This window comes from Psammomys obesus, unplaced genomic scaffold (genome assembly GCF_907164565.1).
Source record: "Psammomys obesus unplaced genomic scaffold, mPsaObe1.curated_primary_1811, whole genome shotgun sequence".
NCBI classification, from domain to species: domain Eukaryota; kingdom Metazoa; phylum Chordata; class Mammalia; order Rodentia; family Muridae; genus Psammomys; species Psammomys obesus.
In genome coordinates this window covers 832,150-856,275 of record NW_026590405.1, presented here as the reverse complement: position 1 = coordinate 856,275, position 24,126 = coordinate 832,150, and the positions used below count along the sequence as shown (strand labels likewise).

The 24,126-nt window shown below is 43.3% G+C and overlaps 1 long non-coding RNA gene across 1 annotated transcript in view; it reads left to right on the top strand.

The window, feature by feature from the left end:
• Window positions 1-22,857, top strand: part of LOC129676690 (uncharacterized) — an 89,801-nt gene extending 66,944 nt beyond the window's left edge. The window contains exon 3 of the long non-coding RNA XR_008720106.1: window positions 22,723-22,857. This is a non-coding gene — a long non-coding RNA (uncharacterized LOC129676690). The remainder of the gene's footprint in view (window positions 1-22,722) is intronic.
• Window positions 22,858-24,126: the final 1,269 nt, after the last annotated feature.

Here is a 24,126-nt window from a genome sequence, read left to right as displayed (position 1 = left end):
AGAAGAGTGGTCACTTACTCATAAAGCCTCCCACGAGAGATAATATGTAAGGCTGGGAACGTGTGACATATGTAGTACTGGAGTCCTGACCGTTATGCACAGAGCTTTTGTTAGCAAATTGCTGGGGCAGTGACTCCCTTTGTTCTTTTATTTCCTTATATGCCTGATGTTCCTGGGACAGCCTGGGCACTCCTCCAGCATAGTGACATCCTTGCATGGTACACAAAACATGTTTGCGATCAGCTAATGCATTAGATCACATAATGGAAACAAGGAAGGGAAAATGCAGTGTTGGTTCCATGCCAGTAGGGTGCTTAGAAGAGCCTCTAGGATGGTAGGTATCTGAGGAGCGCCTTACAGAGGGTACGGGAGTGAGTCCTAGGGTGCCGGTAGAGGAAGAGTTCTGTGCCCAGGGGAATTGGCATAAAGGCTGCTGGGGGCATGCCCAGTGTGTTCACAGAGCTGCAAGGAGACATCATGGCAGGAGCAGTATGTGCAGGGCCATGAAGCAGAAGTGAGGTCAAGGTGGTGTCAGGGGATTTGTCAGATGCCTTGCAGTACATTCTAAGACTAGCTCTTAGTCTGCACAGAGCAGAGGTGGGAATAGAACACAGGGGGGACAAATGGGAACAAGGTACTGTGAGCCTGTTTTCTTTGTGCTGAATTGTCTGCTTTGATAATGGGTACTGTTGATGATTCTTGTTTCTGACATACAAAAAAATTCCTATTGCCCAAAGACCACCTTTATAATTGTGCCAACCGTATCTAATTTTCACAGAACTCTCCAGGGAAGCCCTCTGGATCTCTGGCATATAAACACCTTCTCTTTGCTAGGCCTTCCCCCTCATATTTTTTATGCCAACTCATCCTCCTGGCAGATGGAGGCCATGAGTTTTGATCTGGCCTCCCATGCTGGAAATAAAGCAGGGTGTTGGGCCAGAATCCATCATAGTTACCTCAGCCGTCTGCTCTGCACAGTGGGCTCAATGCTAGTGACAAAGCAGCCAGGCTGCTAGGGAGGCTGGGCTGCGCTGCACAGTCTGAGCCATCAAGGCTGTGAGCAAATGGGTTCTGGTGGGCTGCGGCAGGCAGACTCTGGAAGCTCCCAAAGGCCCTAGTCAAGTAGAGTCAGGAGCTTTTTAGTGGGCACCTGTGGCCTCGACTGCGAGTCAGGAGGGAGCTCTTAGGGGTACTGAGCTGCTAGGAACAGAATGGCTGTACCACCGTGGGCGATGTTGATTGGACACCACAGTTGCTTCCGGTGGGATTCCTGGCTGCTGTGCCAAACCAGAACAGAGCTCATCTGCAACAGACACTTCCTAGGAGGAGTGGGAGCTCTGGAAACACGTGGCTTCCATTTCAACAGTCCCCAGAAGGTGCCTAATCCCGCAGAGCCAGATGAATGCTGCCCTCCATGGAGAAGCCCGGGAGGGCCCTTCCTGGGTCATGGCCCTGCAATTCTGTGGCATTTTGTAGACAAAAACTGATGCCCACTCTCCTCTACTGCTCCTAGTCCCATCTCAGAGCTCCTTTTTCTTCACCTATACTAAAGAGAACTGAGAAAAAGAACAAATCCTTTGCCAAAAGGATTTTTCTTTTTTTCTCTTAATATCAATTTGCTCATCTGCCTTTATATTTATTCAGATTTCTTTGAGAACTTAAAAGAATTGGAAATTTTTGAAATTATGAAACCAGTTTCAACTCCTTTCTCCTTACCACAGATGGAGTCTACTGAGTGGCTCCTTCTTGTCCTGATCCAGGTGGTGACTTGCCCCAGCTTCACAGCTTACAGTCATCATTCAAGCTCTTCACTTTGCTGTGTGCATTGAGAGTCATTTAGACTGAGGGACTTGGCTGTGGGGAGACTGCCCAGCCATGCGCACTAGCCTCCTGTAGTCTCCTGGGCCAGGGTTTGGCTATGCCTTGGATCCCGGCCAGTCCCTGCAGCACTTCTGGCAGACTGACCTGCCTCTGTCACTCCCGTTTCTCATCCTCGCATTTCCGTTTAATCGGGTGTCAGGCTCTGCTAAGGGCTACACTGCTCTCACAGTGAAGAACAGAGGCACTTTTCCGCCCTTTGCCCAGTCCCAAGGGCTCAAGTCACTTCTCAGCCTTTCTTGTTCCTGTCCTGTAGAGCTGTCTGGGCTGGCCTTGGGTGCTAACATCTCTCCTGTTTGCTTAGGGATAAACTCATGTGATCCCTGATGCTACATATTTCCTGTGCCTACTGACAGACCACTTCCGTTAGTACCCACGATGGCTTAAGCTGTATTCCCCACACCCTCTTTTGAGTGTGCTATACCACATATATTAGCCTCAAACTCACTATCCCCCTTCTCAGGCTAAGTACTGGGGTTACAAGTGTGCATCAGCACTCCAGGCTCGAAGCTCTCTCTTAAAATGAAAAGTTGCCTCCCTTGACTTCAAAAACAAAACAAAACACCCAACAAACTCAAATGGCAGATACAATTTATAATGAGCCCTGCCATGGTCATTGACTTCTCCTTCTCTCCTATTTTTTAAAAACCAATCACCGAAAATGGAGCTGAAGCTACAGCTCAGCGGTAGAGCTCTTGCCTAGCATGTATGATGGCCCAAATTCTGGCAACCACAAACAAAACAAAAATGAGTCAACAATCCCATCCAACCAACCAAACCAACCATCCGACCGAGGGCTGGAGTGATTGCTCATCAGTTAAGAGCACTCGCTGCTCTTTCAGGGGTTCCTAGCACCAATATCAGGCAACTCACAGCACCTGTAACTCCAGGTGCCAGGAGAGCAGGCACTCTCTTCTGTCTGTGGGCACCCACACAACATGGGCACATAACGCAAACACACACACACAAAAGAATAATAAAAATAAATCGTTCAAAAATTCCTTAAAATGACAGAAGCACGTACGCTGCCTTTGTGAATGTGTATGCATGTATGCGTGGTGCAGTGTACATAGGGTGTAGTGTAAGCAGGACCTGTGTATTGTATATGCACTATACACAACATGCATGGTTCACACGTGTTCCTGTTACATATGTGTTAAGTGTCTGCCCCTGAGTCTGAAGAATGGTATTACTTGTCTGCCACTGTGAATGGAAGAGGCAGTAAAAATGGAGATGAAGCAGGAGACGGATGAAAAGCCTGTCTGAGAAGTTCCTTCCTTATATCCTTTCCAGCCTGGTAGAAGAGCAGTGACCTAGGAACTTGTGGGCAGGGCCGGGGAGTATCTCAGCTGAAAGTAGGGCTGTACTCTAGTGGGTTTCTGGTCTGGAAACCTAGGACTGCTAGAGGAGAGAAAGAGCTGAACTAGCCCAGCTGGAAGGTGACCTGCGTCCAGAGTATCCCAGGATGGTGCCAGAGGTCAGAGCAGATCCAAAGGCAATTGGGCCACTGGCTGAGTTTGGAGAGGAATTATGGAGAGTGTGTAAACTGACAAGCAAGCCATGCTTTGTGGTATGGGAAGGACTTAGCACTAGGTGAAGAGAGTAATATCGCCATCGAGGATGGTGGATGGGGTGGGGGCTCAGGAGAACTAACAATCAGCTTCGTAGAAGGAAGTTAAAATGTAGGGTATCGTTCATCTAAGTCAAGAATAGCAGTACAGACCCAGTAATTAGAAATGTGGAGTGAATAGATATCAAAATAAAATGAAAAAACCCAGGAAGAGGTTATCAATGGCAATGAGTGGGTGTTGCTATTGCTCAGGAGAAGCTTTGTATAATTATTTAATTTAAAAAATTATATATTTATAGATTTATGAAAAGTGAAAATTAAAAGGCCATAAAATATTTTAGAAAAAATCATGAAATTAAAGCCCCTTAAGTTTTCTTTCCTTGCTTTGCCTACCAGGGCAGAACTCAGTCACAGTCACCGCAGTTGCAGAGAGGGTGTCTTATCCCCACCCCATATATCCTGGCTTCCATCATGCAGAATATGAGGGGCTTGGGTGCAGTGAGAATTTTAATTTCTTTAAAAACCTAGTTATGTTGGGAATATGTTTTTGTTTTAATCCCAGGTGTGGGATATGGGGCTGCTTCAGATTGAACCCAGCAGTTGACTATGATTTGTCTCGTGCTCTGGTAGGACCGTGATTTTGCCAGCTAAAACTAGTTTATGTTTGGAATTTTAGGGACTCTCGAGAAAGTATTAAAAAAATGTCAGAGCCCTGAGAAAAAAGTGGCAGCTGCTGCTCCCCCTGCTGCTGCTCCCCCTGCTGCTGCTGGTCCCTGTTGCTACTTTTTTGCTGGTTGCTGATTGCTTTTGCTATTTGCTGGATTGCTGGTTGTTGCTTGGAGATATCCTGACGATGAAGTTTGGACCTGACCAAAGGAACTTGACCCCCCTAATCAGCAGGAAATAGTCTAAAGAGATCTAGCCTCCTTTCCCCTCTGTCCTCCTTTCTTTCCTACCTAATGTTGGGGTGTTGGAAGGGATAGGAGTAGTATAAGGAACAAAATAAAGTAGCCAAAAGCACAGCTACACATGGGTCTTTTCTGGCCACTTGAGTTCTTCAGGTTTGGCCTCCATACCCTTTGTTTAGGGTTCTTTTTCAGGCTCTTAGACTGCACTCTGTTTTCCTCCATGTTTGTGGAGCACCTCTTCCTCGCTGTCCTTAGTTGTGCTCGTGAGTTTGTGTGTTGGGCATGGTTCTTGCCCAGTGCTTAGGGAGACGTATGAGGTCTTATGCCTGACAGGGGATGAAATGGATCTACATTTTTGTGTTGTATTTCCTACTGCCTAGCGTTCTGTGAAATGTTCTACCTAGTGTAGGCTGAAGGCCCCTTAGCGGCTTGTGTTGTTTCTTCTGTAAGATGTGAGTACAGGGAACACTGTTGCTCTCCAGCAGTGTGGAGGTCAGCATCGTGGTGTACAGCTTGTCTCTGCTGTTGTTGAATTCCTAAACTGAGGAGGTTGGCCCCAATAGAGAGCTGCCAGACTGGTCTAGGTTGCTAGTTTATACCAGCCTTGGGCCAGCCAGGCTGGAGCTACATCTTCTCTGGAAATGGGCCCCATGCACATCTGCACCTTGCCATAGGGAAGCAGTGTCACAGTGGGCAGGCTCAGTAGGGGCTACTTTGGTGCGTAAGCATTCCCCTCTTGAAGACACACTGTGTGTGTCTTCTGAGGAAGGTGTTTTTCCAGTTGTGCTGTTTGCCTTTGCTTTGTAGCATGTTAGGCGACTCATTTTATGTTCTAGTTATCTTCCTATCGTCTATCGTTTTCATTTAGAAAACCCTTTCCTACCCTGAAGCACAGGGCAACACCTGGACAACCTGGTTTTCTTTCTTTCTTTTTTTTTTTCATTTACTGTGCAATTTACTTGAGCTTTAGTTAGAAACATAAAGACCTAAGTAATTTTTTCTTATAAATATTCAAAACCTCACACACTGGAAAATGCTTCATTTCCCCAGTGACTGTGCTGTCCCTCTGCATGGCGCACCGTGCTCCTTCATTGGCCAGTCTCTTCTTGTGCCATCACACCTCACACTTGTCGGAATTATTGTAATCTTCTAGGTACTTACACGTCTGATGGAGAATCCTGCTCTTTTAAGTAATTGTCTGGCTTTCTTGGCCTCTTGCTGTCTAGATGAACTTTAGAAAAGATTTTTAAGTTACAAAGTGAATCACACCGAAGCAAGGCACAGTGATGTAATTCTGTGCCTGTAACCCCAGAATCCTAGAGCATCATGAGTTCCAGGTCAGCAACAAACAAAAGTATTATTATCCTGTAAGCAACAAACAAAACTATTCACATTGAGATGTGGCTTTAAATGGATCAAACATTGATTGATTCATTGATTGAGACAGAGACTGGCTGGCTTGGGACTTGTTACTTGTTACTTGCCCAGCCTAGCTTTGAACTAATAGAAATCCTTCTGCCTCACTGATTTTGAGTGCCTGGAATTACAGTTGTGTACTGCAGTTCCCAGCTTCAGACCTGTAGTTTTAAGTTGTGAGCAGCTGAAGGATCTTCAGGGTCTGTAGGGAGCCATGTTGTCTCACCATCGTTTGTCTTTGCTATAAATTTCTCTCTCTCCAACTCCTTTTCCAACTGACTTATGTAATGTGGTTATTGTAATTGGGATTTTGATATTGCATTTATCCTATACATGACAGTATAGAGGAAAATAGCATATTTGGATGTGGCTGTGTGTTGATATGTTTAGTTGTAAGGGGATTTCTGGTTGAATTTTGATGTAGCTTTTCTTTGGCCCAAACGCTGCTTGCTGTAGTTGACTGCTAAATAGTCATCACTAAGTTACCGAGTTTCTTTCCATTGCTATTTATCACTTGTTTGTTAAAATTGAAAATCACATGTTACTACACGTTAGCTGCAGCTGTTTTGCTCAGCTGGGGTTGGAGAGATGACTCAGTGGCGAACGTGCTTATTACTATACAAGTGCGAGGACCTCAGTTTGGATCAGAAGCACCCGGTGGGCATGATGGCGCACATCTGTAATCTCTATGCTGGGATCTAGGTGGGGGGAGCCTGGGCTAGCGGCCTGGCCCGTCTAGTTGAAATGGCCTGGTCCAGATTTAGGGAGAGGCTTGTTTAAAATATAAGGTGAAGACTGAAAAAAAGAGAGCTGGCATTCACCTCTGACCTCTACATTCGTTTGCATGTACACTCCCACACACATCACAGACGCCATCTACAGAGAGTACTCAGCTGATGACGTTCTTTCCTCTTTTAATGTGGTGAGTTCACTGATGATTGCAAATGCTGAATTTAGAAAGGAAAAAAAAAATCCCTGTTAGAATTTTACTGATCCTTTTAACTATTTCTCCAGTTGTAACCTGTCCCACTATTTTATGCGGCCTAGCCTAAGTTAGAGCTCCCATTAGGCCAGTGCTAGGGCTGGAGCTTGCATAGCATTACAACTATTGTCAAACTCAGGGTCAAGGTCAGTGCAAGACTTCTGTGAGGGTTAAGCTAATTGTTTTGTGCATATGTGGGTATACATGTATGTGTATTTTTATGTGTGCGAGTGCATGGGTGTAGAGACCTTGCATGCCATTCCTCCGACATTCTCTCTCTTTCTCTCCCCTCCTCCCTCCCTCCCTCTCCTTTTTTGAGGCAGAATTAGCTCACTGGCTTGTAGCTCAGGTAGGCTAGGTTGGCCGGCCAAGGGTCCCTAGGAATCTCCCCATCTCTACCTTTTCAGAACTGGAATTACAAAAACAAAAACATGGATTCTTGGGGTTGAACTTAGGCTTGCATGGCAAGCATTTTATCAGATGAGCTACCAATAGCCTTTCCCCTTCATGTTTGTTTAGTTATAGCAGGACTTTAGCCATAGTTATTTAAGGCCTTTATAACATTTTCTTTTTGTAATAACTTATATATATGTGTGTGTATCCCATAATTTTGTTCACTATCCCAGAATTTCTTAGTTTAAGCTATATGATTTTATTTTCTTTCTCTCTGTTAGTAGTTCTTTTTCAATTTCTTGGGCACTTTGCAGCTGTCTTTAGCTTTTAATAAAAAATTAAACATGGGATGATTTTTTTTAATAGGGAGGATCCTCTTTTTAAATAATTGTGAAACTATGCTTTTAAAAGTACAGTTCAGAGATGATGGCCTGTGTGAATCAAGAGGGTGCCAGAGATAGGAGTCCCATCTCAGAGTTGTCCTTGAGTGTGATGAGAGTATGGTTTGGGCAGGTGGCCACGGGGCTTGGGGGCGAATGGGGATGAGACCCCTCAGAGAGGTGAAAAGATGGAGTCTAGAGTTTGTGGGGAGCAGGATAACTTCTCTGATAGACCAGAAGTCCCAAGGAAGCTGGAGGAAAGGGGTGTGTGAATTTGAACTCCTGGTGACTTCAGTAGGACGGTTAAGCTGCTGAAAGAGTTCCCTAGACAAACTGGCATCAACAAAGTGAGGTTTGTTTTTTTTTTCCCTCATAAAAATCTATTCTGCGTTTATTTATTGTGTGCGTGTGAGTGTGGGTGTATGTAAGTGTGGAGGTCAGGAGGCAGTTGTGTGAGTCGCTTCTTTTCCCTATTATGTGTTCTGGGAAGCACACTTGTGGCTTCAGGCCTGGTGGCAAGTGCCTTTACCAGCTGAGCCATCCCACGAGCCAGTGATGGTTTTCTTCTTTGATGTCATAGTTTTAGAAGCGGAAGTACTGACTTTCCTCCTCTGGGCCCAGCTCTGTTGGTCTGCTATTCTCTCTGGTTTCTGTCTCTTGCTGTGTCACCATAGCTGAGTGGACTCTAGATGGATTGCTTGTGGCAAGGAGGATGGTATGTCAGAGGGTGAATTCATTCTAGGATCTTGGGGTCCAAGATATGTTCACATGTGTCAGTCCAGGACCAGCTATATACTGTGGAAGCAAAACATAGCTCTATACCAAAATGAATGAGAACTAGCTTATTTTGAGCCAAATATGAGTGACCATGGCACAGGAACATACTTTCAAGTAGTTCTGAATGACATGTTCTATTGGAGTGGCTATTCTCTCTCTCTCTCTCTCTCTCTCTCTCTCTCTCTCTCTCTCTCTCTTTCTCTGACTCTCCCCCACCCTTTTGAGGCAGAATCCCTGAGCTTGGAGCTCAAGGCTAGGCTTGAGATGACAGAACAAAGACAGTCATGAACCAACTCACCAATTTCACTGGTGGAGAGAGCAGATTGAGGGACAAATCTGCTGGAGTTTTAAAATTTTACCTGAACACATTCTTAGCTTTAGTGCTGGTGGAAGCTAGTGATTTGCTAAGAAGTAGCTCTAAAGGGTTTCTCTGATAACCAAGGTGGGATGTTTAGGTCAGATACAGAACTGAGCAATAAATGGCAATTAAGGAGAGTAAAATAGCCCCAAATAATGTTGGTTCTTGATCTGTGATCTGTAACGTTCTCACTCCCCACAGTCATGGAAATTCTAATTAACTAGTCTGCAGAATCTTCAAAAGAGGTGTGCTCGAGGTTGGTCAGCGTGCCTGTGATTCTGTGGTGGGGTTTGGTCCAAGTGTACTCTGGCAGGCTGCCCTAAGCTTTGCCAAATCTGTGTTGCCATGAAGGGGAGCAGAAGGCCTTGGGGAAGAGACTTTGTCTGCCACAGGTGAGGCCTCAGGTGTCTGAGAGTGCTCCGTTGAAGGGGGCTGCGGGTGGGCTATGGAAGCCTGTGCCTGGGCAGGAAGAACCAACTAGAGCTTTTACTGTGTGAAAGACAGATATATAGCTGGGTTTAATGGTGCATGTCTTATAATCACAGCATTGGAGCAGGGGTGGGAGTTCTGTGGCAGGAGGGTTATGAATTTGGAGGCCAACATGAACATGAAACCATCTTAGAAAAAGAAAGGGACAGGGAGACAGAAAGAAGGCCTGCTAATAGATATGACATCAGCACAATATTGCTCACAGCTGACCTAGCAGAAAGACTGATCTGGTGGAACTGCTGGCTGTGTACAGGGGCAGCAGCGTGCGCAAGCGTGTGTGTGTGTGTGTGTGTGTGTGTGTGTGTGTGTGTGTGTGTGTGTATACACATACAGAATGCTGGCTCTTCCACGTAGAAAGGGTCTCAGACCAGCAACACCAGATATGAAGATAGGTAGTTGCAACATTGCCGAGGAGGGGCACTCACACCTTTCACAGAGCAGGGTAAGGTATGCATGGCTGTGGTGATTGGTCGGTGTGTCCGTGACTCTTTGGGGCTCACTAGCCAGCTGTAACTGTAGCGGTCCTCTCCTATGCCAGTGCCTCCTCAGCCAGCAGGTGTCCTGCAGTTTCTAGAACTCCAGGGAGGCTGGTGAGATGTCAGACGGTGGTTTATTTCTTCTTTCTCTTCATAGTCCTCTGGGCCTTCTTCACTCTGCCTTTCCTCTCCTAGGATTCAAGAGTATGTTTTCCTCCCAGAGACTCGGATTGGACTGCCATCTGCTGTTGAGGACCTGGTTGTTGGCTTTTTTTTTTTTTTTCTCTCTTCTTCAGGGTAGATGACTCATGCACCCCTCTACTGCCTGCTGCCAGACTGTCTGGCGAGCTCACAAGACAGAGACAATGATTAGAGCCAGAGAATCGCTAGAGAGAGCACATAGGGTGGAGAGCTGTTTCCTCTAAGACACCTTGAGACAATGCTTGGTATGCAGGCTCCACAGTTTTCCTGCTGTGCTCTTGGGGCGGGGCTAGCGGCTGGGGAAGAGCGAGGAACATTGCGTGGGGGATGGTTATACCGAACTCTTAAGCTCCAGCTCAGGAGCTCAGGGCAGCTGATGTTGCCTGACTCTTAGGCATGTCGCTCAGTGTTGAGGGCCCAGGGTGCTGATTTCCTGGTTAACCGTTTCTCATGTTCTTTTCTTGGGTCTTGTTTTCTTTCCCCACAAAGCAATAGTATGAATCAGGGTGCTCTTTCCTGTTCTGTGCAAAGAACCATACACACTGAATGAATAGGGTCTTAATGCTGCCTTGGCTTTGCATATGAAGGGCCACCAGCAACAGGCCCCAGAAACTCTAGGCTATAGTAAAGGAAGCTTGTGTGTGTGTTGGGGGAGGGGAGGAACATAGGGGCTTTATTCCTTATGCCCCAATACCAAGACTGTTATCTACAGCTTTGCCCACTTTGTTGAGAAATGTATTTGATTTTTTTTTTCCTTGCTTGTGTCCTAGCTTCTTCACAAGCTGGTGAGGGACTACCTCTTAAGCCTACCTCCCCTGTGAAGGGACTGGGTCTTAGGTCAGACTGGTAGGCTGGTTGTAGCTGGAGAGAATTGTTTCGAGAGTGCAAGAGCACACTCCATCCCCTCCTGTTCATCTTGAGTCGGGGTGGGGTGGAAATCGTGGGAACTGAGCTCTTTGACCAGAGCCCGGTTGGACTGGGGAGTCGGGTTATAGCTTGGGAATCTAGAAATTACAGGCTGCTTTTCTTGGAATTACTGTGACCTTGGCTAGGTCCTTTCCCCTGCTTTCATACCCCTAGGATGTACCTGCTCAGTGCTCTCAGAGGAGGTATGGAAGGACTTGCAGGCTATTTTAGCTGTTGTGGGGGCGGGGGTCAACTCCTTTCTAGGAATAAATATATGGCCAGATGGTTTCGGCCATATGATAAGTCTAATGTTCCAGGCAGAAGTTCCTCACCTAATCTTCAAGGTCTTTAATTCTCCTATTTTCTCACTGAAGTAGCAGAAACCCGAGATGAGTCAGCGTTGCACAGGCACAAGTCCAGACCCCTGGCTTTGCCCCTTCTCTTCTTCACTGTGAACTGATTAGTCTGGGCCGTATTCAGTGTGGCTTGTGCCAGTGCTGGGGTTAGCATTCATGTCCGAGGGCCTTCATCATGGATCCCTATCTTCTTATCCAGCAAGACGCTCAGGGACTCAGTGAGATGGGGCCAGAGAGATGTCCTTGGGCCGTCATTACCATCATGAGACAGATTTGAGTCCCTTCTGTTGAAAAAGCTGAAGACTGACGGAGGGCGATGGATGGGTGGCTGTGGAAATATGTGACTTTGAAAACTTGGGATATGGAAGCATGAAATTAAAAGAAAAAGTGTGTGTTTGTGTGTTTGAGAGAGAGAGAACCTGTTGTGACATCTGTCACATATTGAGGTCAGAGGGTGACTTCCTGGAGTCAATTCCCTCCTTAGAACTTCTGTTGTCAGGCTTGTCTGGCAAGCGCTTTTACGTGCTGAGTGACCCTGTCATCCCTGGCCAGCTCAAGCATGTCCGTCGCCAAATGTCTCCCTGTAGAGTCAGGACCCGGGGCTTAGGACTGTGCTGTACCTGATGAGACTCTATTCTCTTTTCATTTGGGATGTTTCCCACAGGCTTCTGTATCGACATTTTGAAGAATACAATCTCTTTCATGAAATGAAAGCTCTTTACTAGCCTGGCATGTTGGCTTACACTCGCAATGCCAGCACTGCAGGAAGCTGAGGTGGGAGGGTTGCCATTAGTTCAAGGCTGGCTTGAGTTGCATAGCCAGTTTCAGGCCAGACTGGGACAGAGAGTGAGACACTGTCCCAAAACCCAAGCCACACAAATGCAAAACCACTCAAAAATCCTTTCCATTTGGGGGTATCCTTATGGCCTAGTTCATGCATTCTTGGTTAGACATCATCTTTGTGGATGATGTCTTTGTTATAAATTCACTTGGGGCATCTGCCCTGAGTAGGAGCCTTCCCTTCTTGCTTATCTAGTATTATCAATTTTGCTTTGTGAATTTTCTGTTTTTCTAATTCGCTACTATCTGGATGTTTCATTCACAGGCCTCTGTGATTTAGAAGTTGACATGTCTGATCAGACATCTTCTGGGCTAACTAGGTGGAAGGACTGTGCCCTCTCTCTCCCCTCTTCTTTCTAATCCCTTTCCACACTTTAAAAAAAAAACAAAACACACAAAAAACATTTCATTATTTTCTTATGTAATATCTTAAACTTCTCTTGTGCCTCATCTTCCCAGCCCCCATCTGGATTTTCTTTAAGGCCCTTGGTTCTTTGTAGTGTGCAAATATTCAAAGACTGAGTTCTGGGTGTAGGTGTACTTTTTTTACTATTTCCTAGGGAGTTTCTGCTTTTAGCTCCATAGAGGTCATCACTAAGAAGTCACTATGCATACAGACACACATACACTCACATATGTGCACATGGGACACACATCCAAATGTGTGTATATATATATAAATATGCATACAATGCATATGTACAGAAATTTAAAAAAACTCAGTGGTACAGTGTTCTTTCTCTTCCTGCCACCCCTCAGGTGGCAGTGATATTCTGAGACCGTGTTTTACCTGTTCCTGGTAGTCCTTGTGTGTCTCTTCCTGGCTCTGCTTGGTAGTTTACCCGTGTGAGGAGTGCATGTACTCAGAAAGAAACTCCTGGCTGGTGCTAGAAGGCAGGCCTTCCTTCCTGCCCCCGAGTGTTAAACACCAACATGGCCACCAGCATAGCGCTGCCAGTTAATTTCTAAACTTTCTTAATTATATTTTCTATATTACATCTTATAAAAGTCAGATATGTCCATGTTTCCAAACCTCCTCACATAGAATATATATAACATACGTTGCTACATATGCTTCCTTTTCACTATTTTATTATAAAATATGAAGAACCGAATGTACTATTTTGACTTTCTTCAAACATAGAATCGAGTTAAGTTTTACCCAGCGTGTGTCATGCAGCCTTCCCTGCCCGTGTTTCTGTACTTTGGGATTTCCTATGGCTCTGTCTTCTTCAAGTCACTTAGTGCCAGCAGCTCTCTGTCCTCTCTGCTCTCTAGGCTGCTTTATTATAAGTAGTTTCCAGCATTTTGAAGTTGCAAATTGTTCCCTGATGGATGACCTTGAGCATTTGAATTCTCATGTTATTGAGCCTTCCTGGAAAGGCTTGCAAGGGTCTGATGGCAGTCCCCTTCCCATACAGTCACCATGTCCCAAGCCATCAGCACAATCTTTAGTGGCCTTACAATCAGGGCTGGGCCTACAGAGTCTGTTCTGAAACCTTTGAGTTTTTCCCAAAGTGATGGATGTTTTAAATTGTATTTCTTTTTCAGTGAAGTGATTATCTATTTCATATCAGTATCTTTTTTCATTACTTTATTGTATTTTTCTGTAAGATTCTTTTTTTTTAAGATTTATTTATTTATTTATTTATTTATTTATTTATTTATTTATTTATTTATTATGTATATAGTGTTCTGCCTGCTTGCATGCCTGCAAGCCAGAAGAGGGCCCTGGATCTCATTATAGATGGTTATGAGCCACAAAGTGGTTGCTGGGAATTGAACTCAGGATCTTTGGAAGAACAGCCAGTGCTCTTAACTTCTGAGTCATCTCTCCAGACCCTTCTCTAAGATTCCTGATCATTTTGTCCTTTCAGTTTAGGAAAATTTTATTGATGGATTGTTGGTAAATATACTAAAGATATCTCTTGCGTATGTTCATGTACATGTGTATAGAAGTCAGAGGTCAACCTCAGGCATCATTTCTCATCAGTTGCCACTTTTTTTTTTTTTTTTTTTTTTGCAACAGGATGTTTTCGCTGGGACAGAAGGCTTGCTGATTAGGCATGCTGGCTGGCCAGTGAGTCCCAGCATCCTCCGGCTTGTGTGCCCCAGTGCTTCACAACTTCCCTCTCTCTCTCCCTGTTAAAAACATTCTCTGCAATTCATTACTTATACTTTATTTTTTATCATGGTGTTTTTGCTATGCCAAGCCCTTTCATATTAAATGTATCCGTTCTTTCATCTGGGTTTTAAGTTTTTGAGATAACCCACCATGTATCCCTGGCAGGCCTGGAACTTGCCTTGTAGCTCGGGATGGCCTCATGTTCACAGATGTTCACCTGCCTTTCCCTCCAGAGTGCTGGGACTAATGGCATGTGCTACCACCTTCAGCTCATGCCTTTTTCTATAGTCTCATTCCTGTTTTATTCTGATATTCGTATTGTGGTTTATTTATTTTTTTATTATTATTTGAACAATTTTAACATTTAAATGTATTTTGACCATATTCTTTCTTCTCCTCCCCCAAATCCTTCCAGTTCCTCCCCCGCTCCCTATCCAACTGGCTTTAAGTTCTTTCTCAAAACAAACAAACAGATCCAATTAAAAAAAAAAAAAACAATATCCCTCTCCAAACCAAGAAAACATGTTTCCCCCCCAAACCCCCCCAAAGAAACAAACAAACAAAAAACCCTGAAACTGTAACCAAATGAAAGCACACATACAAAAAACATAACAACCCCAAACTGTGGAGTTGAGCTCTATGCTGGTCAACTCTTCCTGAATATGAGACCTGTCCTAGGGTGGTTGATAATACGCAGTATCACTCTATTGGAGCAAAGTGATCTTTCCCTCCAGCAGGTAGAAGTGACAGTTCAGTTGTTAACCTTTGCCTTAGTGACTAGGTTTTCATTCACTCACTTGCTCACTCACTCATTCATTTGTTTAAAAATACAACAAAATAAGATATAGTAAGGAAACAAAAATAGCTTTTGTGTTGTAGTGTAGATATACAGTCCCCTCCCCGAAAGCTCCTACGTTGAAACGACTTGGTTGGACCTAATCCTTGAAAGGTGACTGGATTCTGAGAGCTTTGATTTAGCAGATTTACTTCACTGATGGATTCATAATTTGACACCTTCTTTGGGAGAAGGACTTAGTTGAAGGAAGTAGGTTACTAGTTTGCTTTCTGTGCTGCGATAAACTTGATGATCAAAAGCAACTTAGGGAGGAAAGGGTTTGTTTCATCTTTCCATCATCTAGGGAAGCCAAGACAAGAAGGAACTCGAGGCAAGAGTTTGAAAGAGAAAACATGGGTGCATCTGCTTACTGCCTTGCTTTCTCTCTTCCTCTGGCTTCTGTTTAGTAAACTTTCTTAAACAGTCCAGGCCCACTTGCCCAGGATGGAACCATCCATAGTGGGCTCTGTCCTGCAATATCAAGTAGCAATCAAGAAAAAGCCCTCTTCCTGGGTAGGTGGTCCTCGGTTGTATAAAAAACATGAGCAAGCCATGGAATGCAAGCTGATTCTCCCGTGGTCTCTGCTCAGTTCTTGCCTCCATATACCTGTTGTGAGTTCCTGTCGTGGCTTCTCTCTTAGTGATGGAGTGTCACCTGTCAGCCAGGTAAACCTCTTGCTTTCCCCAAGTTAGTTTTGGCTGGTGTATTTCACACAAAGAAAACTAGTATAGACAGTGTCTGTCTTTGTAGCCCAGGCTGTCCTTCATTTTGAAAACCTCCTACCTGGGGCTCTAGTACTAAGATTGCAAGGCTATGCCAAGTCCAGTAGTATTCAGCTTTTAAAAAAAGTAAGTAAACATTTAAAGTTAGACATTTCCCTCTAAGTAGTTCTTGATGCAATGTATAGATTTAGATAAACTTCAAGTTATAAACCTCTTGTTTATGTTCCTTTTTTTAGCTTCGGAGTTATTTCAAAGTATTTCTTAACACCAAAGTTATATATATATATATAAATAATATGTATAATTTAAAATACATTAAAATGTTTTATTGACCCACAGGTCTCACTGTATATTTCTGGCTGGCTTGGAACTTGCTGTGTAGATTAGACTACTCAGATGATCTAACTGCCTTTGCCTCCAGAGTTGGGCTTAAAGGCACATGCCCATTGTGCCCCACACAGTGAAGTGTTTTCAGGGCTTTGATGTCTATGGGCTTGGCTTGGTTTAGAGTGGTGCATTGTGGTCCTGTCTCATAAATGTCTTTCTGTATTGAAGTTCTGTTGCCCTGCAGTTTGAGGTCTGAGCGTTTTGTACATGGTCAGTAAACTTCGTATCCATGTGTCTCTTCTGTACTTAAAGTTTTCTTTGAAACAGTAATCGTTGGTCTTTCCTTCCCTTTAAAAAAATTAGTTCAACTTTCTACTTAATTTTTTCTCTTTAAGTAGGAATAATATTGTGTTTGTGATACATGTGTCTCTGTGTGATGTGTGGATGCATGTGGAGGTCAAAGAAGTCAGTTTTTCTCCTTCCATCATTATGTGGGTCCAGGGACTAAATCCAGGTCATCAGGCTTGCACAGCAAGCACATTTACTGAGAGTCATCTTCCCAGCCCCTCAATTTCCTCCTGCCTTTTAATTAACGAGTGGCTATTTCCCCTTCATTTTTCTCACTCATTGTATAGTTTTGGAGTCTTCTTTTGTGTTTGTTTTGCATCTATGTACTTAGTCTCCCAGTGACAAGTATCTTTACCCACGTCTCTGGATGGAGAGTCCTTCAGTTCTCAGTGTCTAACTTTCTCTCTGCTTATTCCAGAGCTGGCTCTCCTCTGCTGGACTTCTGGGCAGTGCAGCCGGCTTCTTGCTCTTGGCTTCCACCTGAGCTTCTGGAGTACTGACTCTAAGTGTGCAGTGTGAGGATGCTGGTTGACAGGAATAATGATGTACCTCCTATGTTGTTATATATGTTATAATCCATATACTAGTATAGGATTTGTTAGTATATAATATTAGTATAATTAGTTTATAACTAGTATAGTACTATCACAATGGAAATGGAGGTCAAGTACCCAGGAAACAATGCTGAAAGATAAGAGACCTATAGCTGTGCTCTAGAAATCTGCAATGTTGACTTACTTGCTGAATCATTTCTAGTGGAAGGGTTTTTTGTTTGTTTGTTTGTTTGTTTTGGTTTGGTTTGGTTTTGGGGACTCATTTCTCATTGACTGGTTTCTGTGTCTGTTATTTCCTTAGTTTGGCCTTGCTACCTACTGGAATTTGCCAGTAGTTTCTTTCATGACCACCAGGAATTATAATTTTTTTTAATATAGTAGCACTTAAAATATCTTCTTTCAATAGATCTCAAAGTCTTTGAGAGGTCCAAATGTAGCATAGTACCTTAAATATCCATAGCATCCTAAGACTTTGATAGCATTACACTGCATTCTGCTTTAGATGTGGTTAGGACTGAAAAGATAACGACTGAGAAGCTAAAAGCAAAATGATAAAAATGTTTCAAAATAACTCTAAAAGGAATTTTTACTTGATTCTTAAAAGATATGCTTCTGGGTTACTTTCTTGCAAGTGTGGCAGAGATCATATTCTCCTGTCTTTGGCTCCATGCTACAATGAAGCAAGCTAAATGACACAGCAAAGGTTTTAAAAGGAATACTCTAGCCACTTTTGAGACCTTTTTGGGATTTTGGTGTTTTACACTTTGACCATTGTATGTCTGGGTATATAGATTTCATTGTATTTCTCCTGCTTGGAATTACTGTATTTTACAGTAAATACAAGTTTACTCAAGTATAATTTATATAAGAATTACTCTTCTTAAACACATAGCTTTATGAGCTTTGATGAAATGAGGGTTTCAGTTGTTGATGCAGTCATGGTAAAGAATAGTTCCACCGCTCCCGTTTTCCTCTTCGCCTGTCCCCTCGAGCCCCTGACAACCACTCTGTTGATTATAGTGGCAGTCTTCCATTGCAGAGTGACATAAAGGAGTCAGGGACTGTTGATAACAGTTTTCCTCGTAGCCTACATAACACATTATGTTTAGCTTTGAGGAAATGCTCGACTATCGTCCAACGATGTTCTGCCCTTTAACAAAATGGGTATGCATTTCTGATTTTTTTTTTCCCACATCCTTTTCAACACTCGTTATCTTTTGCATCATTGCTACCCTAGCAGGTAGGAAAGTACCTCATTGTGGTATTGTTTAGCATTTTCCCCATGTCTAGCAGTGTTGAATTTTGCTTGTTAGTGATTTGTGTATCTTCCTTGGAGAAATAGCATTCAAATTCCTTGCCTATTTTTGATTGAGATACTTGTCTTTTTATTGCTGAGTTGTAGGGGTTCTTTGTGTATCCTGGATACAATGACATTATCAAACATAACATTGTTATAAAATTTCTCCCATTCAATGGATTGCTTTTTTTACTTTTTACTTTTAGTGGTGTTATTTGACCCAGAAAAGCTTTTAATTTTGATCAGGCCCAATTTATCCATTTTTCTATCCTTTGGCTACTAAAGGTCATGTTCAAGAAATAGTTGCCTAATCCCAGGCCATCAGTAAATATATGTAAATCAACTTTACAGCTATGTGTCTCCTAAGAGCTTGGCAGTCTTAGCCTTTTCAGCTGTTGTTAGTTAGCTTTGGTATATGGTATGCGTCAGGGGTCCAGAACCACTCTTTTTCATGAGGATATCCATTTGTCATACACTTTTGTTGAAAAGGCTGTTCTTTCTCCTGTTGAAAAGTCTCAGCATCCTAGTAAAAAAGAAATGCTCTAGTTATAGATATGAGGTTTATTTCTGGATTCCCAGTTCCAGCCCATGACTCATGTGTGTATTCTTGTGCCAGGCTGTACTCTACACCTGGAGACCTACCACAGCTTTGGACCAGGCTAGGGTGGGCATTCTGCCTTTGTTCTTGTCGTTCAGGGGTGTTCAGGTGATTCCGTTTTGTTTGTGATTCAGTGTGAAATTTGGGGTCAGCGTGCCCACTCTTATAAATAAGGGCAGATTTGCCAAGGATTGCCTCAAATCTGCAGAGAAATCTGGGGAGCATTCCCATGCTAACAACAGAAAGTCTTTGAATCTGGGAAGATAGAATGGCTTCTGTTTATTTAGCTCTTTTATAAATCTTCCAACAATGTTTTGTGTTTTTTACATGGTAAAGCTTGCATTTGTGTTAAATTTAGTTCTAAGTATTTTGTTCTTTTCCATACTATTACAAATGTAGCGGGTTTAATCTTGACTTTTTCTTACTGGCTTATATAGATACAACTGACTTAGAATATCACACTTGCATCTCACAGCCTTACTTTATTTTCTCTCCTTTGCTTTTTCTTACACGATCCCAATCCATGTACTCTTTTGTTTTTCATTAAAAATTTTTTTTTCTTCTTTACCATGTCAGCATAGTGATGATTAGGCATGATGAAACTGGTTAGCCTTGCAGAATTCCTGCTTTTTTGGGGGTGGGGTGGGATTTTCTTAGTGTTTCATGTGGTGTATGGTTTTAGCTGAGTACAATGATTGCTGTGGGTAAGGAGTTTGTGAAGAACTATGTATGGTTGGTAAATTTTGACAGATTATTTATGATTTTGTTAGTCTTGTCGATAGCTTTATTTTTGTCAAATGCTTATTGAAATATGTATTTTTATTTTAAATTTGCAAATGATAATCTTGTTGATTGTTGCTTGTTGAATTAACATTAATGGGTCAAATCCTACTTGGTTATAATGTGTTGCTTACAAGGAGTTTTTTGCAACCATAAGCACAAGGGATTCTGACCTTTGGTTTTATTTTGGTTTTTTTCTTTCTTAAAATGGACGTTTAGAGTTTTTCCATGAAGGTGGTCTTGAGCTCATGAATCTCCTTGTCTGTTTTCAGGGGGAGTTAGTGTTGTGTCCTCTGTGTTCATTAGGCTTTGTATCACAAGCACTTGGGCTTATAGTTTTCTCTGTATAGAATTTTCAATTATAAATCAAGTTTCCTAAATGGTTATCAGAACTATCTTTGTATATATCCACAATTCTGTTTGATATCAGAATCCTTTCAGAATAGCCTCTGTTATCATTTAAATCAACCAGCCTGTCTTTCTGTTTGTCATTCTGTCTATCTCTCTGTCTTTCTTTCTTGATACTGTTTCCCTCTGTATCTTGTGTACTTAGAACTTGCCATGTAGCCCAGGCTAGCCTCGAACTTACTATTTTCTTCCTTAGCCTCCCATGTGCTAGGACCAGGGGAATGGGATACCATGTCCTGTCTAAGATTTTATCTCTTCTCCATATTGATTTGCTTCTCTTTAGCTACCTCAGTTACATAACATTCTGTACTTCTTTTTTCCTTTTGTGCATACCTTTCTTCTATAGCTTTTTCCTGTGACCTACCATGAGTGTCCAGGATACAGCACAGAGACAAAGAGATGTGAAAGAGAGAATATCAGATTGGAGTGAGGACCCCAAAACCTCACAGAGGGTGAATTGGTTTTCTATAAAGAAGAGACATAAAAGTAGAAATAATACTTTAAAGAGTAATATCCAGGAGTTTTTCAGGATCAAAAGCCACCAATGTACAATTTACGAAATTGACAGGTACCAACTACGTGAAATGGAAATAAGTTTGCTTCCTGCCTTATGGTGGTAAAAGCTCTAAATGCTGAGGACCAGCAGAACCCTTAGCAGGGGAAAGTGCCACTTTCTGAGAAATGACTAGCCTTGGGTGTCTCAGGAAGGTTGTGACCTGGTTGGACAGCACCTTATTGAGTGGAAAGAAGACATCTTCTTGGCATTCCATTCTTAATGAATAAATCTTTCAAGAATGGATGAGCCAAGCACATTTTAATAAGACCAGAGATAATTTGATAGCTGTAGGCCTTTGGCGAAAGCATTTCTGCATGTCCGATTTTAGGAGGAAGTCACTTTGTTCCATACGCACAACCTGAAGTTAAAGAGTAGGAAGCAGACAGGTATCCTCCGGAACAGCCACAACTGATACATCAGTAAGTGCCTGTAGGTCAAGACTGGAGCCGTGAGGGTTAAAGGCCCTGGGACTGTTTGAAGTGGGAGGACATTAGACTTTGATCATCTAGGGCAGTGGTCTACAGTTTGTGAGTTGCAGCCCCTTTGGGGGGAGGGGCCAAACAACCCTTTCACAGGGGCAACTAAGACCATTGGGAAACAGAAATATTTATATTACAATCCATAACAGTAGCAAAATTACAGTTATGAAGTAGCAACGAAATAATTGTACGGTTGGGGCTACCACAATATGAGGAACTGTATTAAAGAGTTGCAGTGTTAGGACGGTTGAGAAGCACTGATCTAGGGACTTAGGGAGTTATTTCCAGGATAAAAAAAAATATGAAGAAAAATATGAAATAGTGAAGGAAAATGCAAAACAATACAAGAGACTTAAAAAGTCTCTACAGAAAACCCCCTCCAGTATGAAATGGTAGGCACATCCAGTTACATCAGAAGCTTCTGCTAGGTGCTTTGGAGAGTTTCATGAGCGAATTGTTGCCTTGAGCAGTGAGTGTCACTGTGGTCAGTTCTGGAGCTTTGTTTTCATCCTTGGGTTTCCTAAATGCCGCCATGTCTATGCAGGGATTGCTTGTCTCATGTCTTGTTCCGTGTCCCATGGAAATCATGGTTTCCTCTCCATGCTCCCTGCTGCCTCTCGCCTTTGCCTACAACTGCTGAGCTCCACAACTCCATCTTCTAGTTTTCCACTTTGCTCTAGAGCATATTGTTCTCTCTAGAGGTTACGTGTTAGGCCTGGATCTTGACAGTATTTCCACCGTTAAACATGTGTGTTGGCTTGTATACGGTCTCAAACCTGCTATGTTTAACCTGGTGATGACTGTTTTCTTTCTGTTCCCTCTACTGGCATATTTCACATTGTTTGATACCAGCGTACTGATTTCCCAGAGAGTGTTTCTGTGACTTGGTAAAGTTTGCATTTTGAGAGTGCTAGGTGTGGCCTGTCACTGGGTCATAGTGTAGTGTCTGTGTCCCATGGATGCTGTGGTCTGTCACTGGGCCGTGACACAGACTTGCAGCTAGGGATGGAGTGTGAAGGGATGAATGATGGCCCGTGCCTGTAGGATGCACTCAACTATGACTTTCTTCTTTGTCAGCCATGGTGTGGCACAGACACCACTACCCTCTAGAAGGTACCAGAGGGCCCAGCTACTTTCCAGACAGTCTATTGTTTGTCCAGTAGATTTTCCTGCACCTGACCATAGGTTGTACCTGGTTTCTTTCTACTTGACTTTCCCATGGAATCTGCTGTTATCCCCAACACAGGCTTGTACTTTTTAGTCTGCTTTTCTTGACAGTTATCTCTGTAGACTTCATCTCACATGCTTCCTTTCTAGACAATCTCATGTCATTTAGTGATGGGTATGCATTTAGAGAAATGCCTCATGAGGTGTTTTTTGTTTTTTTTTTCCTTTGTCCAGACTTCAGCCAATACATTCACATAGCCTGGATGGGATGTGTGTGTCACCTGAAATGGACCCTTGGTCATCAAGGTGTCACACAGCTGACAGAAAGCTGTTTTTCTATCTAGGGGGATGCTCTAAAATAACAAAGTATGGTGAATACGTAAACCAGTGTGATTATTGTACATATTCATGAACTGTGTATTCTACATGTAATTGCATGTGCTGTATTAGTGTATATTCTTTCAGGACCACAATCATGCATGTGGGTCCTTCATTGGCTGAAATGCAATTATGTTTGTTTCTCTTGCCATGTAACAGCCCCAAACTTTCCCTTAAAGCAATAATTCCATATTGTCTCACATTTTTTGTGGACCAGGAACTGAAGGACGGGGAGAGGTGTTCCTTGCTGGGTCCACTGTAAAGCTGTGCATGTTGACTGAACTTGGAATGGAAGCCTGCCTCTAAGGGGACTTCCTCCCGGTCTGTGGGATGGAGGCCTTGGTTCTGTCAGGGTCCACCGCAAACCTCAGTGAGTACCTTTCCCTTCTGCATGGCCATTGCAAGTGCTTAAAGGGCGGGACCGAAGATTGAGTGCAAGGATGAATCATGCCAGCTCTGTGTCTTCATCACACAGTGTGCCTCCCTTAGGTTCACCCCAAAGCGAGGCCTGTTCTCTTAAAGGTGAAATGCTAGAAAACATCTGTGGAAACATTTTACAACCACCTCATTCTCATAAAGGTATTTCTCAGATTTAGACTTTCCAGGGACCTTTGAGCCTTGGCTGTTTTGTCTCATGGAGATATTAAACGACACTGTGTTTAACTTCCTTTAGTGCTGTGTGCTTGTTACTGCTCTGACACACACCTTTTGAAGTTCCCAGACCAGGTGCCTGTGCTCTGATGACTACACCAGAGTCTCAGGCTGCCCTTTGCTGGACACATAAGTGACCTATCCTTGGGCAAAGTACTCACCACTCTTTCTGTCCATTGGAACAATATGTTCCTGTCCGTAGTTTAAGTGATTTGTAGACTGATACCTTGAGAGGCCTGTTCAGCCACTGGCATGATACTCCTTCTCTGAGGGGTGTGGAGGTCTGGTGGAAAGGGCATTTATTTCAGCTGCTCGGTACTGAGAGTGCTGTGCCGCAGTGCAGTACGTGTCAAAACGTTGTGTGAGAGGGACCAAGTGTAGATGGTTTGCTTTTCATCCTTTTAATTTCATTTCCTTTAACATAAGTGTAGCGAAACATACAAAATACAAATGTGTAGTAGTCAAAATTACCTGCTTAAAAGAGGAAGAGAGGAGGGGCATTCATGGGGGGCCCTGATGGGGAGGTAGAAGCATGGGGTTCCCACTCTACTGCCTTGTGCCCATTGGCAGCATTGTTGATGTAGGATGTGATTGGTGACCTTGCCAGGGATGGCTACAGGATATGGGTTTCTGTGATAGTCAGCATCATGGACACAGGGCCTAGCCAGCTCTGCTACCTTATTCTCCGCCTAGCATCTTCAGGATATTCTATTGGCTGGTGCTGTGGTCTTGGGGAGGTTTAGTCTGGTCAGTGGTCTTGCTCAAGATTGGTTTGCCAGGGGTTAGACATGAAACAGTTACATTAACTTCTGATACTATGGGGTGTTTAGATTTCTTTGTTTCTGAAATAAATGAAGAAAAAGTAGCCTTCTGTAGATACGTGAAGCCGGCTGCTTGACACACTTTCTTCTCCACTAAGGTCAGGAATACTGGTCCTGGCAGTCCAAACAGGCAGGCTGTATGCTGACCA